General features: G+C 52.2%; 1 pseudogene; it reads left to right on the top strand.

The window, feature by feature from the left end:
* Window positions 1–423: 423 nt before the first annotated feature.
* On the top strand, window positions 424–1,143 carry LOC142048914 (olfactory receptor 14C36-like; annotated as a pseudogene).
* The last annotated feature ends 16,634 nt before the right edge of the window (window positions 1,144–17,777 follow it).

The raw sequence follows: 17,777 nt of genomic DNA on the forward strand, positions 1-17,777 counted from the left end.
AGAAGGCAACAAAGCTGGCGAAAGGGCTGGAAGGCATGTCCTGTGAGGAGCAGCTGAGGACTCTGCGTTCGTCTAGTTTGGAGGAAAGGAGGCTGAAGGGTGACCTCATTGCTCCCTACAGCTTCCTGAGGAGGGGACGTGGAGAGGGAGGTGCTGATCTCTTCTCCCTGGGATCCAGTGATAGTGTGTGGGAATGGTTCAAAGCTGCACCAGGGGAAGTTTAGAGTGGACATGAGGAATGATTTCTTTACTGAGAGGGTGGTCAAACACTGGAACAGGCTTCCTGGAGAGGTGGTCAATGCCCCAGCCTGTCAGTGTTTAAGAGGCATTTGGACAATGCCCTTAATAACATGCTTTAACTTTTGGTCAGCCCTGAAGTGGTCAGGCAGTTGGACTAGGTGATCGTTGTAGGTCCCTTCCAGCTGAACTGTTCTCCCCAGAGCCATGGCCAATTCCCTTTGGGGCACCAGGGACATGTCCTACTTGGGATGTGCTGCACAAGTATTTATGTTTCTGTTTTTGATATTATCAGAATATTTCCTTCTCACTGTCATGGCCTACAACCGCTACATGGCCGTCTGCAAACCCCTGCAGCAGGGCTTGTGCCCACATGGCAGCAGCTGCCTGGGCTGGTGGGTTTCCCAATGCTCTGCTGCACACGGCCAGTACATTTTCACTCCCCCTCTGCCAAGGCAATGCCCTGGCCCAGTTCTTCTGTGAAATCCCCCAGATCCTCAAGCTCTCCTGCTCAGACACCTACCTCAGTTGTACTTATTGTGGTTAGTGCCTGCTTATTCTTTGTGTGTTTTGTTTTCATCGTGCTGCCCTACGTGCAGATCTTCAGGGCTGTGCTGAGGATCCCCTGAGCAGGGACCACACAAAGCCTTTTCCACGTGCCACCCTCACCTGGCCGTGGTCTCCCTGTTTATCAGCACCTCATTTTTTGCCTACCTGAAGCCTCCCTACATCTCCCCATCCCTGGATCTGTTAATGGCAGTGCTGTACTCAGTGATGCCTCCAGCAGTGAACACCCTCATCTACAGCATGAGGAACAAGGAGATAAAGTATGCCCTGAGGAAATTATTGGAATACACTGTATTTCAGCATCATGACTGTCTTTCTTCTATCACTCACAGTATATGACAGGAAAAGCCAAATTGTTCTTTTCTTTATACATTGGGTGGGGTTTTGTTTATTTTTTAGGCGGTACTTATTTTCACTAATCTCACTTCTTAAGCATTTTTGTGTTGTTTCCTGTCCAAAGACCTATGTACATGAGAAACCAGGCCCCCTATGTAATTAAACAAAATAACGTCACCATTAGAAAATCATGTACCTCAGCTCCTGTCCCTGATAACTTCTCTGGAGAGAGATCATCCTCCTAAATGATCTCTCATGGAACAGCCTGTTGTCCCTGCATCATTACTGGTACTCTGCCATCTTCTTAGCAGTAACTCTGAGCGCCTATCAGGAGCTATACTGCAGCCTAACTTTTTGGATATGTAAGATTTTTTTTTTAAACTGTATCTGACAAGTTCTTAGCATAGTGGTATATTCTATACTAAGAGTCACCTACTCATTCATGTCAGTGGTGTCATTCCTTGTGTTAAATGCTGTTTTCCTTAGGCCTTTTAATGAAAAATTTGGAACATCATTCTGCACCTTTGATTATTGATCCTTGATTATTGTAAACACTAAACTCTGGAACAACACTGAGAGATAAAATCACGCCCTGCAGTTTAAGGCAAGGTTTACAGGATGGTACCTTGTAAATGTTCTCCTTGGTCATGTGTGCAGGAGAACTTTGAATAAAGGTTTTCAGTAGAGTGTTCTCAAGTTACTTATCTGTCTAGCCTGCTTTTATGCTTACCAAAACTGCAATTATTCAGGCTTATTATCACCATACCTCTTGAATGGGCTTTCTAAAAGAATAAACCTTAAAATCTTAATATTATACTTTAAAATTTAACATTTACACTTAATATTTAAAATTAGAATTAAATTTCAAACATATGACTCTCACTTTGAAGAATTAGACCATAGCTCCTGAAACACTTTTGATTTTCTGTTATTTTATTCTTGTGTTTGTGGGTTCATAGCACAGTCATGTCTCATTGCCCTTGCTGGTTACACAAGCAGAGCTTGTGTCTAAGGAAATAGTTTTTTGTTCTGTTTTAGTCTTTCAATGGCCCCTACATATTACAAATCAGTAATGTACAGATACTATTTCTTCCCAGAAGCTACCAAATAACTTTAGGGGAAGATAAGAATATGTGACAAATATCAAAACAGAGAAGCCAGTGTTTGCAAGGCAGTTTGAGACAAAGGTTTGTAATAAGCTGCTGAAATGACTTAACTGTCAGCTCTGGCTATGTTCACCAGACCTAGGAGTGTTTCAAAATTTCTCTTTTATGCAGATATCAAGGAACAGACTTTTTTTTTATTATTATTTACATTTTATTTTGGGGACAGACACGTCTTAGTACGCTAACCTCTCTGTTACTTGTTTCAGAATAATGCTTACTGCTAACAATGATTGAGCTCAACGTTATTTGTTTAAAAACAGCTTCAGGTTTTAGGTTTTTCTGCTACAAGAGGCTCCCAGACTGGCAGTATACTGAAACAAAGCCTAAAAGTTTTCATGATATTAGCTGAAAATTCTGCAATGGATTTGCTAATAAAATAAGCCAGGAATAGCTTCAAAATTATTTCAGGCTCTTCGTTTTTAGTAGCTGTCACTTCCCTTTGAAACTGATTTGTGCAAATGGCGGTATAAGTTGTGACATGTATGGGAGAATATCACATTTCACATTTCATCTTTGAGAAGCAGCTGAAGATCTTTTCACTGCCTTTGCTGCTAATGAATGTGATCATTGCCTCTGATCAATAACAAGATTCGCCTGTAATAAGTTTACATGAAGCAGATGATGTTTCCTCATTGCACAGCTGTCATTTGCGAGTGAGAAAACATCTTAAGGCCATATACAGTTGATCAGAACATTGGCTTTGCGTTTTTGCAATTGCGGGGAGGTGCATTATGAATGAGAGGGTCTCATTCTGGCAGGTGAAATGCCTCTTTCAAAAGTGAGACATTTTGTCTGTTAATGGTGTAATAGATGCAACCATAGTATGAATTGAAGACTGTCTGCCAAATATAACCATAGACTTTTCAGTATATTGTTTTTCTTTTTAATTGCAACATGTGGGTTGAGAGCAGTATGTTTTGAATGGCTAACAGGGCATGAATTATGCCTGACAAGGCAAGGTTATCCTCCCCCTCTACTCCACCCTAGTGAGACCACATTTGTAGTACTGTGTCCAGTTTTGGGTCCCTCAGTATAAGAAGGACAGGGAACTCCTGGAGCAAGTCCAGTGGAGAGCTACCAAGATGATCAGGGTTTGGAGCATCTCCCTTATGAGGAAAGGATGAGACACCTGGCTTTGCTCAGCCTGGAGAAAAGAAGACTGAGGGGGGATCTCATCAATGCTTATAAATATCTGAAGGGTGGGTGTCAAGAGGATGAGGCTGGACTCTTTTCAGTGGTGCCCAACGCCAGGCCAAGGGGCCACGGGCACAAGTTGGAACATGGGAAGTTCCTCCTCAGTATGAGGAGAAACCCCTTCCCTGTGCAGGTGCCAGAGCAGGGGCACAGGCTGCCCAGAGAGGCTGTGGGGTCCCTTCCCTGGAGACTTTCACACCCTGCCTGGACACGGCCCTGTGCCCCTGCTCTGGGGGTGCCTGCTCACGCAGGGGGTGGGACGGGATGATCTCCAGAGGGCCCTGCCAAACCCCACCAGTCTGGGATTCTGTGATTCTGTTTTCCACACTGGGCAACACCAGGTCAGATGGTACCCAGATACACAAAATATTTTACACTCCTTACAAAAATTGTAACTTATGTGGAGAAGCCCGATGGCCCTTCTCGGTGAAGGCAAACAGCAAGGTACAGGTGTCAGCTACATATGACTCCTTGGCTACCAATAAATCACCAACATATTGTATCAAAAATGGATCAGGTTTTTTTTTAAACACAACATCCTGCAAATCTTCTACTAAAATTTTACAAAAATAGTGGAGAAACCCAAAAGGAGCCTTGTCCATGTTAGTTGTATCTTCCCTCTGATACATGGAAAAAGGTATTGAAAGTCTGGAGGAACCGGTGTATCTACTTAGGGGAGAAAAAGTTGCCCCTGTATCTATTAAACTGGGGTGATTATTTTCATCAATCAGAAGGTTTAAGACCATATTCTCACAAGAAGATGGGGAAAATATTTCCAGTTCAGAGGCTCCTGTAGTGACTGCACCATAGGTCCCTGCTGTCAGTCCTGGGTGAAATTGAGCTGCCCCTGTTGAATAGAGTGGGAAAGATCACACCACAGGACTGAGAGATCATTTTGGGAGGCCTTTTGGTTATGCTGGGCACTCCTGTTTCCCATGGCTTTGTTGCCCACAGTAATTACAACAGTATCTAGATCCTCAAGTCCCATTGCTCCTGCAGTTTCCTCCTCTGACCTTACCTCGAAACCCCCATGTCCCTGTTCTGTTAGTCTACAATTTCTGTTTAACACCAAAGCCAACGAGCTTTCTGTTCCTGTTCTTTTTTTTCTTTTTCCCTTCAGCTGTCTTTCATCTCTTCCATTAAACACAGTCATGTTTTTGGCTGGGATAGAGTTAATTTTCTTCACTGTAGCTGGTACAGTGCTGTGTTTTGGACGTAAGAATAATGCTGGTAACACACCAATGTTTTAGTTTTTGCTGGGTAGTGGTTGTACTTATGAAGGACTTTTCTAGCTTCCCATGCTCTGCCGGGGGCACAAGAAGCCAGGAGGGGAGGGGGCACAGCTAAGAGAGCAGATTCACACTGGCCAAAGGGATATTCCATATCATGTAACATCATGCCCAGTATGCTACTGGGAGGAGCTGGCCAGAGGAAGCAGCAATTGTGGCTCAGAGGCTGGTGGCATCGGTTGGTAGGTGGTGAGAGGTTGCATCACTTGGTTTTTTTCCCTGTGTTTTGCATTGCTCTCGCTTTGTTTTATCATTATTATTACTATTACTACTACTATTTTATTTTAATTATTAAACTGTTCTTATCTCAACCCACAAGTTTTCTTACTTTTGATCTTCTGATTCTTTCCCCCATCCCACTGGTGTGGGGGGAGGGAGTGAGTGAGCAGCTCTGTGGTGCTGACATGACAGCAAGCAATGCCTCCTGAGAGCCGTACTATTCTCTTCCTACTGCTACTGTCTCCATGCTTAGGAAACATCCAGTTTCCTTCCTCTTTGGTACTTTAACTTAATATTTAATAATGCTTTAATTTAAGGAATTTGCTAGCAGAGAATTAACAGATGGGCTTTGTGAAAGCTATCTTACACAGGTTAACAGACGGGCTTTGTGAAAGCTACCTTACACAGATGGCAGTTTGCAAAAAAATGTTGGTACCTAAGAAAAAGGAGGTAATTATTAAAGGGATAGAAAATGGTAGGCAGCAGTTCTGAAAGATCTTAATTGCACAGAGCATTCAATCACTGTTTCAAAGACAGTTATTAGGATCATGCTCCAGCCTTCTGATGAACCTGTTTTTAAAGAGGAGCTCAAAAGCAGCACATGCTTATTGAAGTAGGGCTAGAGAGAGGAGGCAGGCAGTAGGTATCTCACTCCTGCGTCACACCCACCCTGAGCAAATACCAGTGCACAATGCTGGTGCTCACCTGGTTCAGCCAAGGCTTTTCTTATTTGAGAGATGCCTGTTCTAACTGCCAACAATATCTTTGTCATGGACACTCAGTAGTTAAACTACTTTAGGGAGCAAATCTTACGGACCTCTCAGCTTTGCTACGAATTCACACCATTCCTGCATCATCTCCAGCTCATCTTGCACCCCACTGCACAATATATTTGTGTGCCCAAGGCCTGAGCTGATCTGCCTGAAGCTACCGCCAGACCCATTCCCATTGCCCATGGTGCGAGCAGCACATCCCAACCCTGGGAGCAGCTGGGGTACCCAGCTCATGGGGAGCATCACTCCTGGAGACCTGCAGGCTCAGATGGCAGCTGCATAGTAGGGCTGATGCAGCGCTTGAGTGAAATCTGTGAGACGCTCCTGGCCTTTGGGGCCACAGCATGGTCACCCGATCTCTAGTCATTGTATAAGTAAAGCGTAGCTAGCGAGAGAGCAGGCCTCGCCTGGAAAGCCCCACTGCTCTGTAAATGCAATCACAACACCAAGGCTGAGACACGGGTTTGTTCAGCCTGGAGAAGAGAAGACTGAGGGGGGATTTCATCAGTACCTATAAATATCTAAAGGGTGGGTGCCAGGATGATGGGTATAGGCCTTTTGAATATTGCCCAATGACAGGACAAGGGGCAATAGGCACAAGTTTTGGCTGGGGTAGAGATAATTCTCTTCACTGTTACGGGTAAAGTGCCAACGGCACATTGATGGTTGTTGTTCAGTAGTGGCTCAGTGTTGCTAAGTAGCACCTGTACTAGTCAGGGACCTTTCTAGCTTCCCATACTCTGCCAGGCGCTTAAAAAGCCAGGAGGGGAGGGGGCACAACCAAGCTGATCCAAACTGGCCTAAGGCATATTCCATATCAAATGACATCATGCAGAAGAGCAGCTCTGTGAGGCCCCAACACCAGTCACAGTTACTGATCATGGCCGAATCGCAATATTGCTTCCCACAGCGCTTCATCCCCTGTGCTGTTAGTCCATTAATGCCATCCGCACACGTTAGAACCAGTATCTCTTCTACCTCTGCAGCTCCTAACTACTGATATCGACAGGAAAAAGCCTTAGAGCCCTCGGACAGTACGTGGCGCTAAGTTCCACCTCTCTGTAACAGCTTTTATCCCACAGTTACAGGGTTGCAAAACTAGAAAGAGCTCTTGCAAATGTGTCAAGAGAATTAGAAAAAGCCACTAATGAATCCATAGGGAGGATTACAGCCCTACAGGAAGAAATCAAATTATTATCACAAATGGTAATATGGAATCCATTAGACTTAGATCAAATTTTAGCAGCACAAGATAGAGTAGGTGCCTTATTGACTAACAGCTGCTGGGTATTTATGTTTTATAGGGTTTTGATGTAAAGCAAGACCAGAAAAATGGAACTGCTAGAAACTAGATAAAGACTCCTTTCAAAATATCACATGGACTCAGGCAGGGATTACCCCTAAATTAATTTGGGTGGCTAACCTCTTGGCTCCCATACTTAAGTAGAGGACTGTGAGCTAAAAGTATCTGGGCTGTCGACTCACTCTCTTGCTTTGCTTTGTAATGAAATAGGTGTGTTTACCGCATTGTATTACCTTATGAACTCCAATTACACCTTAACTAATGAACAGCATTGTGTGACCCTGAGAGTCAACAGAAAAGGATAGACTGTATGGAAAACCTCATGCCCTAACTATTGCACTGCTTCCTCTGGAGAGGATGGAATTGGATCAAGTTCCTTAAGATAGAGGGGTAGGCAGACAGAGGTGCATCTAGTTGACATTGTGTCCTGCACAGCCATGGTTCAGTCAGCACGGCTAAAGGACCCCGGCTCATTGCAAGGAGGAGAAGGACAGCCCATACCCTGAAGAAGAAAGGATACCCCTGCACTACCCAGGCCACACCAGCATCCCAGCCCCTCCGACACCTCTGCAAAACCCTCCCGTCTGTTGGCGTCGCAGCTCAGGAACTGCAGCAAGCCTGACTCTGGTGATGCCTAGATCAAGAAACACGCAGGTGGGTGACGACACCACAGAATTAGACTTGCTTTGCAGAACAGCAGCGCGCGAGTGCATGAAGTAGTGACTGACCAAATTGTGTTGGTGTCGTGGTTCAGCCTCAGTTGGCAACTCAACACCACGCAGCCGCTCGCTCACTCCCCCACCCCTGTGGGATGGGGAAGGGAATTGGAAGAGCAAAAGAACTTGTGGGTTGAGATATGCACAGTTTAATAATTACAATAAAATAATAATTATAATAATGATAATGATAATAATGACAATAATGATAATATAATAAAATAGAAAAGGGAAAAAAAAAGGAAAAAAACCCACAGAAATACAAACGATACACCCGCTCACCACCCGCCGACCGACGCTGCCTGTCCCCGAGCCGCGATTGCTGCCTCCCTCCCCCAGCCAGCTCCTCCCAGGTAGCATACTGGGCATGACGTTACATGATATGGAATATCCCTTTGGCCAGTGTGAATCCGCTCTCTTAGCTGTGCCCCCTCCCCTCCTGGCTTCTTGTGCCCCCGGCAGAGCATGGGAAGCTAGAAAAGCCCACATTTGAGGTGCCCCAGTGTGAATGGGACAGCCCGTGTGCATGAATGCCAGAACTCCTCTGTAACGCCATACTTTGCGCCCCAGCCTCTCTCCTCGGCCGGCACGGGCCAGTTGCCAGATTTTTCTGACAGCTCCCCAGCATGGCCACACGGTACCGGTACCGGCACCACCGGCTGTCCACCAGCGTTGGCAGCGGCATTTTTCCACCCCCCTGGGGTAGAGAGGGCGAGCACAAAACCAACCCACCAGAAGTGCCCCATCCCCACCACTGGGGCGCGATGGGGCACCTCACACATGTTGGCATCGCAGGGCCACCCACACCACCTGCATCCCTTCCCCTCGGGCAGGAAATTCACCTCCCTGTAAAAATCTTCCTTGGGAAGGGAAATCATGGGGATGGGAAACCATTGCGATAGGAAACCCTCACGGGGCTGAGAAATCACTGTTGGCATGAGGAGCCATCATAGGGATGAGAAATAATTTTGGGGATGGGAAACCCTCATCAGGTGGGAAATCAGCACTGAGGCCAGGACATCCTCAGCGCGATGGGAAATCCTTGAGATGGGCAGTTGTTGAGGCGTGAAAAAGCCAACCCTGGCAAGGCTGGCTGAGGCGGGTGCTGGCGGAATGATCGCCATGGGGACAGAACCCCAGAACACCCTTTGCCCCAAACAAACCCCACACTGACCAAGGGCCATGGCAGGTACAGCAGCGGGCTCCCGCTCCTCGTGGTGCTCTTGCCCTCCGGGTAACCCCCAAACCGGCTCTGACCACCAATATCTCACCCAACCACCCCTCGCTGCTTCCCCCAACAGCGAGGTTCCCTCTACGGCTGCCGATGGCATCGGAGGTGCGTGGCGTGAGCTTCACCACCCCGGCCATGCCGCCACCGGTCAATGCCCGCGTGCTGCCCTCTGCCCCGGGGCTGGCGGTGTGCGCTAAGCCTGCCCAGCTCCACAACGTCACCCACCAGCTGGCCCAGGCCACCGTCTGTCAGGGGGTGCCAGGGCCCCTGGGGGCCGCGGGACAGGTGCTGCAGCTCCCTCGTGGGGTGCCTCTTCCACCCGTGCTGCAGCTCCCCCATGGGCTGCAGCTCCCCACCGTGGCTGCTCCCTGTCCCCCTGCCTACGGCCGGGGACAGCAGGCGCTGCCGGGGACGCTGGTGCCCCGCCAGCCAAAGGGACTCGGACCAAGTGTCGTGGTGCAGCACAAACCCCTGTACCCCACTGGCTCCTGCCCGCTGCGTGTCCCTGCCCACACTGGCCCCCTCACACCTGGGCAGCAGGCAGGCAGCAGTGGGCAACAAGCAGGCGGCAGCAAGCACAGGGCACCTGAGGACACCAACGTGCCCGCCTCGGTGCTCGACCGACCCAGAAGCCTCGGGGAGGCCAGGGGACAAAGCGCCCCACGCCCGCTGCCCGCTCAGCCACCCGACCCGCCGCTCAGCAAGAAGGCACGCAGCATGGATCCCCGCGACATGCCACCCCAGGACAAGCTGCCACACAAAGACCTCCCAGCCAAAACAGCGCAGGGGCTGAGGACGCCCCGCACCGACCTGAAGGCACACTTGCTCAACTCGATCCAGAGTTTCCACCCGCTGGGGTGCAGAGTGAAGGTGGTGGGGCCGGTGCGCCAACCGCTCGACCCGGAGCCCCAAGCCGGCCCCAGCGTGCCCCGCAGGGTCCCCAGTTCCCTGCGGGCAGCTCTGAGACCCAGCGCTGTGCCGGCTGCCTCCAAGTGCCCCACTGAAGGCAAGAAGGATGCGACACCAGCGGTGACATCGAGCAGTGAGGCATGCACCAGGGCTACCACCAAACCCCAGCAGCCGAGCCGCCTGCCCCCATCAGCAACAGGGGGCCAAACACCACGGGAGAGGCTGCCGCAGCAGCGGCACACGCCACCGCACCCTCCCGCCGACTCCCTGTTACCCCTCAGGCCCCGGTGGGTCCTCAGAGCTCAACCCACCCCACTGGAGGAGCAGGAGGCATCCGTGCCCATCACAGCCCAGCAGCGGCCCCAGCGGGAGCGCATGAAGAGGCTGGCCCAGGAGGAGCGGGAGCGGGCGGCCCTGCAGACGTCCCTGGGCCAGCTGCAGTTTTTTGTGCAGAGGGAGACCGACATGCGGATAGCAGATGAGTACGGCTACCTGTGACACACCGGTCCAGCACCATCCCCCATTGCATCCCTGCGCAGAGGAGCTACGGAGGCCTGCACCCACCTGCTCCAACCCCAGCCCTCCCCCACATCCCCGCTTCTTGCCTAATTCATTAAAAGAGTTGGGTGTTGGCTTTGCAGCGCCTCTCTCTGCCTGCCGCCATTTGCTCAGTGGGAGGGGAGCTGGGGGGTGACCTGGGCTGGGGATGGCTGCTGAGAGGATGGGTAGATGGGGCCTCGCTCGGGGTGGCGGGCGCCCCTGGGAGGAACCACACTGATTAGCATCAGCGCCAGGATGACGCAGCCCTCCATCGCTGCCCCGGGACCAGCATCACCATCACTGCCCCAGCGCCAGCATCACTGCTGGCGAGCTGGATCTGGACCAGGGAAGGAGTTGCAGCCGCCCTGGGGGGCCAGGCAGGGACTGGCTGAGCGCAGAATCTCAGCTCACACCTGGCCGGCGAGTGGTCATCGCTGGCTGGGGCTCGCACACCCAGGTCCCGGAGCTGGCGCCGCACCAGCCACCCAGCTCGCTCGGACCCACCTACGGCCTCCTCCGGCGCTGCCTGGACCTTATCCAGCAAAAGCCCCTGCTCACAGCTGAGCCCCAAGGCGCTCTCACAAAAACTTCCCGCCTGGCCTCTGCCAACCCAGGCGAGAGGCTAGTGGGGCTCCCCCGCAGGGGCCTTCACACAGGGTTCCTATACCCCTCCGCTACTCAGCTACAAGGCGACGTGACCAATCGCTAGCACCCTGCTACCCGGCACTAAACACAGACAAACTTTGCACAGCAACTCTACTTTTCAAGCGCTCTTGCTGCTTGCCTATTGATCCAGGTGTCCCTGCAATCAGCCCTCCTCAAGTGACGGATCTGTGACGCCAGACGATGCTGGGAAGGTTTCAAAGACACGGCAGAGGGGCTAGGGCGCTGCCATTATCTTGCTTCACCTCGGGTATCCTTTAGGCTTCATGGGCACCTCTAAGCTTCCTGCATGCAAAGCCCTCCTTGCCAGGGCCGGGGTGTTTGCGTTTTTTGTTTGTTTTGTTTTTACTGGGCTCCCTTCTTTTACTTCAGCATCAAGAAGAGCAAAGTCTCCAGGAAAACTCCACTACCTCATCACATTACAGTGTATCACGTCAACTCATGAGATAGATAGCTACCAACACAGTTAACACGCTTCCCTACTCTAAAGACTGGTTGATTCCATAATTACAGAAGGGAATTTTCCTAACGTGCCCTACGGTTCCCACCAGCCGGGGCCCCAAACAGCCAGCGACAGGCTGACGGAGAGCCAGCAAGGATGCCACCCGGGGAGGATGGGTCTCCTTTAGCGGTGAGATTTGCTGCTGCATCTCAGAAATCCCCCTGCAGCACTCAGGACCTTTCAGCATCCCTGGCAGAACCGTCCCACGGTGGGTCATCGCACCCGCTCCCTGCCAGGGGGTTTCTCAGATCAGAGCTAGGGGATCTGCCGATGGCGGTGGCCCTGCCGAGTCAGAACTCTGACCTACTGTGGAAGGGGATAAAGTCCCTGTAGTGCACGTAAGAAAATATGCTGGGGAAATCAGTCTGGGTTATTCCTGCCTCAGGCAAAGGCAAACCCATTTTAATCATTAAACTGTTCTGATCTCAACCCACGGGTTTTCTTAGTTTGGCCCTTCTGATGCTCTCCCCCATCCCACAGGGGTGGGGGCAGTGAGCCAGCGGCTGCGTGGTGTTTAGCTGCTGACTGGGGCTAACCCACTCTGCTTAGTCCCCGCGCCCCCCAAGGAACCCCGCCTTCAGGGCGTAGCTTAGGAGACACGGTAGTGTTGGGTTGGCGGTTGGACTTGGTGATCCTAGAGGCCTTTTCCAACCTTAATCATTCTATGATTCTATGATTCCCTAGGTGACCTGTGGGGGTGGGGCGTTCCAGGGGGTCAGTGCTTGGAGGAGGGGTGTGGCTGGGGGGTGGGGAGGCTGGACTGTGAGGTCACAGACCCTTCTGGGCCATGCCGTGATATCCTGGGCTGTGCCGCAGGTACAGCTCAGGCAGTGCCTGCAGCAGCAGCAGCAGCAGCAGCAGCAGCAGCAGCAGTTGCAGCAGCAGCATGGTGCAGGTGCGGGGGACTGTGGCCCCCAACCACTTCATTATTCTCCTCCTCCTGGTGGCCCTGCAAGCCCGGGAGGACTGGGCTGCTCCGTGGCGAGCACGGGGATTAGGTAGGTGACAGTCAAGGACAGGCACCCAGTCCTGGGCAGCATGGAGCGGCGCCCAGCGCACTTTGGGGTGGTAGCGGGGCCGGGGCCGCGGTGGGGCAAGGCTGGGAGAGCAGCAGGGCTGGGCTGAGCCAGGGGAGCTGTGGCCAGCTCCACGGGCAAGTGGGAGGCAGTCGTGCTGTGGGGAGGCACAGGGGGCCGCGGCCACTGCAGGGGGATTTTCCAGGGAATGGTGGGGCCGGGAGCCGTGTCGCAGGGTGAGAAACCATCCCTAGAGCCGGCCCTGCGCCGCCCAGTCCCGCTGCAGCCTTCCTGCAGCCTGACTATCGGGGCCAGAGCTGCATGGCCGGCCAAGGGAATAGCCTGCGGGAGTGCTTCTACGCCCGGCTGGTCACAGCTGTGCCCCGAGCTATGGCTCTGCCGCTCCCCAGCTGGGTCCGGCTTTCAGCCCTGGGGACGTCTGTCCTGGGTTGATGTCCGCTCAGGAAGACGGGAGCATTCCTGCTTTAGCCCTGCAATGCTCTGCTTGATTACAGCTCTGCCTCCAGGCCACGGCCACCAGGCTTCTGAGGAAGATGCTGTCCAGGAGCCCCAGGGTGATCCCACAGGTATGTCACTTGACGGAATGAGTAGTTAGCTTTGACTACGCTGGTCATGTGAAATTTTCCTTAATCATTTCTTGGCCAATGCTCAGACATGCAGAAGAGCAGAGACGGCACAGCTCGGGCTCGGTGATGTGCCCTGGGACTCTCTGCCTTGCAAAGCTGTCTTTGCCAGACCCTGCGAGCCTGTGCTGCTTCCAGTGCCTGCTGCAAAGCCCGCGGGCTCTCTGGGGCTGAGTTCAGAGCTGGTGTGAGCTCCAGGGAATCCTTTCTCCCGACAGCTCCACGCATGGTTGCTATTGGATCACCGTGGTCCAGGCACCCAGGAACTGTCTGCACGATGCCCCTGAGTGGAAGGGAGAGAAGAGTGCCATGCAGCAATCCCGCATTTGAACTACATTCACTGCATCCGTGAATGAAGAAGTATCTGAAAAAGTATATGGAAATATTTCACGGGAGCTGCTCTGTTCTGTTTGTTTACAGACGTGGCTGGAGGCAATGGACATCCAGCTTTCCTGCTGGCTTCCAGGGCTGACGCGCAGGGAGATCGCAGCATGGGTACGTCGTGGCTTTTGACTTCCTTTGAGAGCTGCCAGCTCAAAGCCCAAGTGTGAGCAAGGCATCTCCTGCGGGTGTGAGAGCACAGACCTGCGTGTGCGTGCCGTGTCATTAGGCGATCCCCACCTATGCTCCCCTATTCGGTTATGGTGGCGGATACCCCAGCGTAGGATGAAAACTTCTCATGGCTGTTTGGTTGCAGATGTGGCTCCGACTCCTCGGCTGGGTCCTGCGCTGGAGTTCACCTGGCACCCCAGGGGTGAGTCGTCAGTCTTGGCTGACTTCACAGACTAAGCACTCCTTTTCAGTATTTGATCAGAGAGAAATTGAACGGGATACTTTCTGTTAAGCTCCTCAAAGAGCAAAGTATAAAGGTGAAATAGGCAAACCTAAGTACAAACAAGACGATGACATGCAATCTCCTAGTCTCTCAGCACGTCAGGTTTTGCTGTGTACTGGTAAACTGGGAAGTGCCTAGTGCTGACATTTTTCTCTGTGAACGGCACATTGCTTGCACTAGAGATGAGCTGCACCCCCAAACGCCCAGGCTTTGTTTCTAAGTGTTAACGTCTTTTGCTTCCTGAAGATACCATGTTCCTGATGAGGAACAGTTACTTCTAATTAAACAGACCATCCTTCTTTCTAAAGAGATGGACCACCAGACTGTGCAGAACAAAGAGCTTCAGGAAGGAGGCAGTCCCACGGTGCCAGGCTCCGATGAAAATCCAGCAGCGATTCAATCAACAGGCATGCCAGGTAATCCTGTCCCCCAGTCCTCCAGGGTCACATATCAAAACCACTGGGGGTCTGCAGGGTCCTCCCCTGGTGCCCACTACTGCACATCGTGTCAGTAGCCAAACTCTTAGTAGAGAGCAAGTGTTCTAAAAGAAGGCTTTACCCTTCTCTCCTTTTGGCAGCGCTGTCCGACCCCGGGGAAGCCCATCACGCCAGCATATACGATTTTTTTCAAAAGAACCCAGGTACTGAGCAGTCTTGCAGGGGCCGTAAGTGGGACACGCTCCGGAAAACTGGAGGCATGCCCGCGTGCACATGCTGGAGAAAAGGCCAAGGGGGAGAGCAAGGTTCAGGTGTCTCCTGAGAGGGCCTGACTCCGTCCCCTCGGGGGGTGGGTCCTGTGGGGAGGGAGAGCTGCGGGTGGCACTCCCTGATGCTGGGGTGGGCTTTGTCCGTCTCACTCAAAGGGGCGATGGGTCAAACAGCTGCGCTCCCCCACGTGCTCTCCACCTGGCCTCATGAGTGCTCCCAAAGGGTCAGAGTGAGCCTCCAGGCAGCGGCACGAGCCAGCCTTGCAAAGCGAAGGTGGGCGAGCGCAAAGGAAATCGTGGTTTAGCTGTCTAGTTCCAGTTGTGTTTTAGAGAACTTGGTTGTGGTTTTCCTCTTGTCCTGGGGGTCTGTGGGCTCTCCACTGCCACTTGTGAAAGTGCCCAGAAGATGGCTGCAAGAGCTCGCGGTTCAGCCCACCATGTGTGTCTGATAGCCTTACTGTGTGATGGAGGTGCCATGATGGGACCTGCTTTCCTGAAGGGCTCTTTCCCTTGCTGAACTTGCCGCGGCATCGTCCTGCCCTCTCTGAAGGGAGTCACCTACCATCACCCTGCAGTTTGCCGGAAACGCACTCAGTGGAATGAGAACAAGATCACATGCAATCTCCTAGGCGTTCAGCAGGTCAGGGTTTGCTGTCTAGTTATGTCTAGTTACACTGACTCGCTTTCTTTCTAAAGAGCTGGACCGTGAGACTATGGAGAAGGAGGTGCTTCAGGAAGGAGGCGGTCACATGGTGCCGGTCTCTGAGGACAAACGAGGGGCAATTAACTCAAAGGTGGTGCCAGGTAATTGCTGTCCTTTGGTGTCATAAGTCCAAATCCCCTGGTGTCTGCAGGCTCTTCCCTGGGCGCTTGCTGCTGCACATCGTGTCAGCAGCCAAATTAGGAGTACGGAGCGACTGCTCTAAAAGAAGGCAGGAGCACCTCTCTGAGGATGACTCTTATCTCTGGGGTGTGGAGGTTATTGCCCTCAGTGTGCCACAGACACACTCGCTCCTAACCCTCTGTGGATGCAGGGAGATGCTCACCGCCCGCCGCGCCCCTTCACAGGAATTTCAGAACTCTGCCATTTTGGGAACGAGGCCACCTGAGCCACGGTCAGTAGGGGATGACAAACGTGACTCTTAATCCAATGTCCCTCCATCAGTACCTGCATCCCAGAGCTTGCTGTGTGTCCCCCCCAGAGGCCCTGGGCACAACAGAGGGGGATCCCTCCAGTGACCTGAGGGCCAAAGGGATGCCCTGACAGATCGGCCACGGCTCAGAGGGAACCTCCACACCATCCTTCTGCATCCTCTGTGCCTGAGCCTTAATGATTGGCATATGAGGCATTCCCTTTCTCGGATTCTTGGCAGTGCTGTCCGACCCCGGGGAAGCCCACCGTGCATGCACAGCATGTATTAAGTTATTCAAAAGAACCCAGGTACTGAGCAGTCTTGCAGGGGCCATAAGTGGGACACGCTCCGGAAAACTGGAGGCATGCCCGCGTGCACATGCTGGAGAAAAGGCCAAGGGGGAGAGCAAGGTTCAGGTGTCTCCTAGAGAGGGCCTGACTCCGTCCCCTCGGGGGGTGGGTCCTGTGGGGAGGGAGAGCTGCGGGTGGCACTCCCTGATGCTGGGGTGGGCTTTGTCCGTCTCACTCAAAGGGGCGATGGGTCAAACAGCTGCGCTCCCCCACGTGCTCTCCACCTGCCCTCATGAGTGCTCCCAAAGGGTCAGAGTGAGCCTCCAGGCAGCGGCACGAGCCAGCCTTGCAAAGCGAAGGTGGGCGAGCGCAAAGGAATTGTGTGCAGGTGTGAAGGGTCACCAAGAAGGGGGAGCAAACCTGTGTCACGGGGAAAACTGGATTATGGCCATGCCAGAGCGTAAGCAAAGCTGAGAGGAGTAAGAGAGGCTCCAGAGTGCATTGAGATGCAACGGCCTTGGGAGTTTCCTTTGCTTCTCCTGAAGCCAAGGAAATGTTGCAGCCCCAGGATGTTCACTGCTTCACAGACGCTAACAAAGTGAGAGGGGACATTTCCTGGCAATGTCAGGCCTCCTGTGAGAGGAGCAGTAGTGTGCAGGACACGCTAACACACAGAATCATTCCTCCAGGCGTGGATGACAAGAAGGACACTAATGCCATGGATCCAAAAGATTTCCGCTCCTACTGCATAGAAGGCGCCGTGGCGGTCTTGGGCTCCATGTTGTTTGGGATGGTTTTCTGTTGTGCAGTCTGTCTGTGGTGGACGAGAAAACGGTGAGTCGATTCCGGGGGTAGGTCTTGCCAAACTTGTGCTAGATGGCTGCTATTAGCCGCAAAGCATTTTCAGGTAGGGCATTCTGGAGTGCCGAGTTAGTTACTGGCCAAACTCTCCTGAGATTTCTGCTGTAAGATGTTTTAACTGTCCTCTCAACTCATGGGCGCTCTTTGCTGAAACCTGGCCTTACTCTTGCAAGGTCAAAGTGACCCTGCCTGGACAAGAGCAGACCCCGCAACACGTGTGCCTGGAAAAGCAGCCGCCGGCCATGGAGCACCGGGGGGAACCAGCTGATGTCATCATTCTGGATTTCAGTAAAGCTTTCAATACTGTCTCCCACTGTCTCCTTGCTTCTGATGTCATGGGAACCTGAGTAGTGCTAGGGCAGAAGCAGGCCCCTGGCTTGTGCCGGTGCATTTTGGTCACCCTCCGGAATAAACACTCCAAGAGGAAGGAGACGCTTCCAGAACACATCAGGAAGTAACTGACTGAAGGGGGGAAAGAACAAGAAAGAGCTGGCTTTGTTTCCTGATATCATTGTTTCCAATGATATCAACAAAAGAGATTAAAAAATGCCCTGTACAAAAATCCCTTACTGCCTTGTGTTTACTGGATTTCCTACAGTTAGTTAACTGAGTTCACTTCAACTTCCATGGTGCATTCTATTATGACA

Source organism: Phalacrocorax aristotelis, chromosome 29 (genome assembly GCF_949628215.1).
Source record: "Phalacrocorax aristotelis chromosome 29, bGulAri2.1, whole genome shotgun sequence".
In the NCBI taxonomy this organism is placed as follows: Eukaryota; Metazoa; Chordata; class Aves; order Suliformes; family Phalacrocoracidae; genus Phalacrocorax; species Phalacrocorax aristotelis.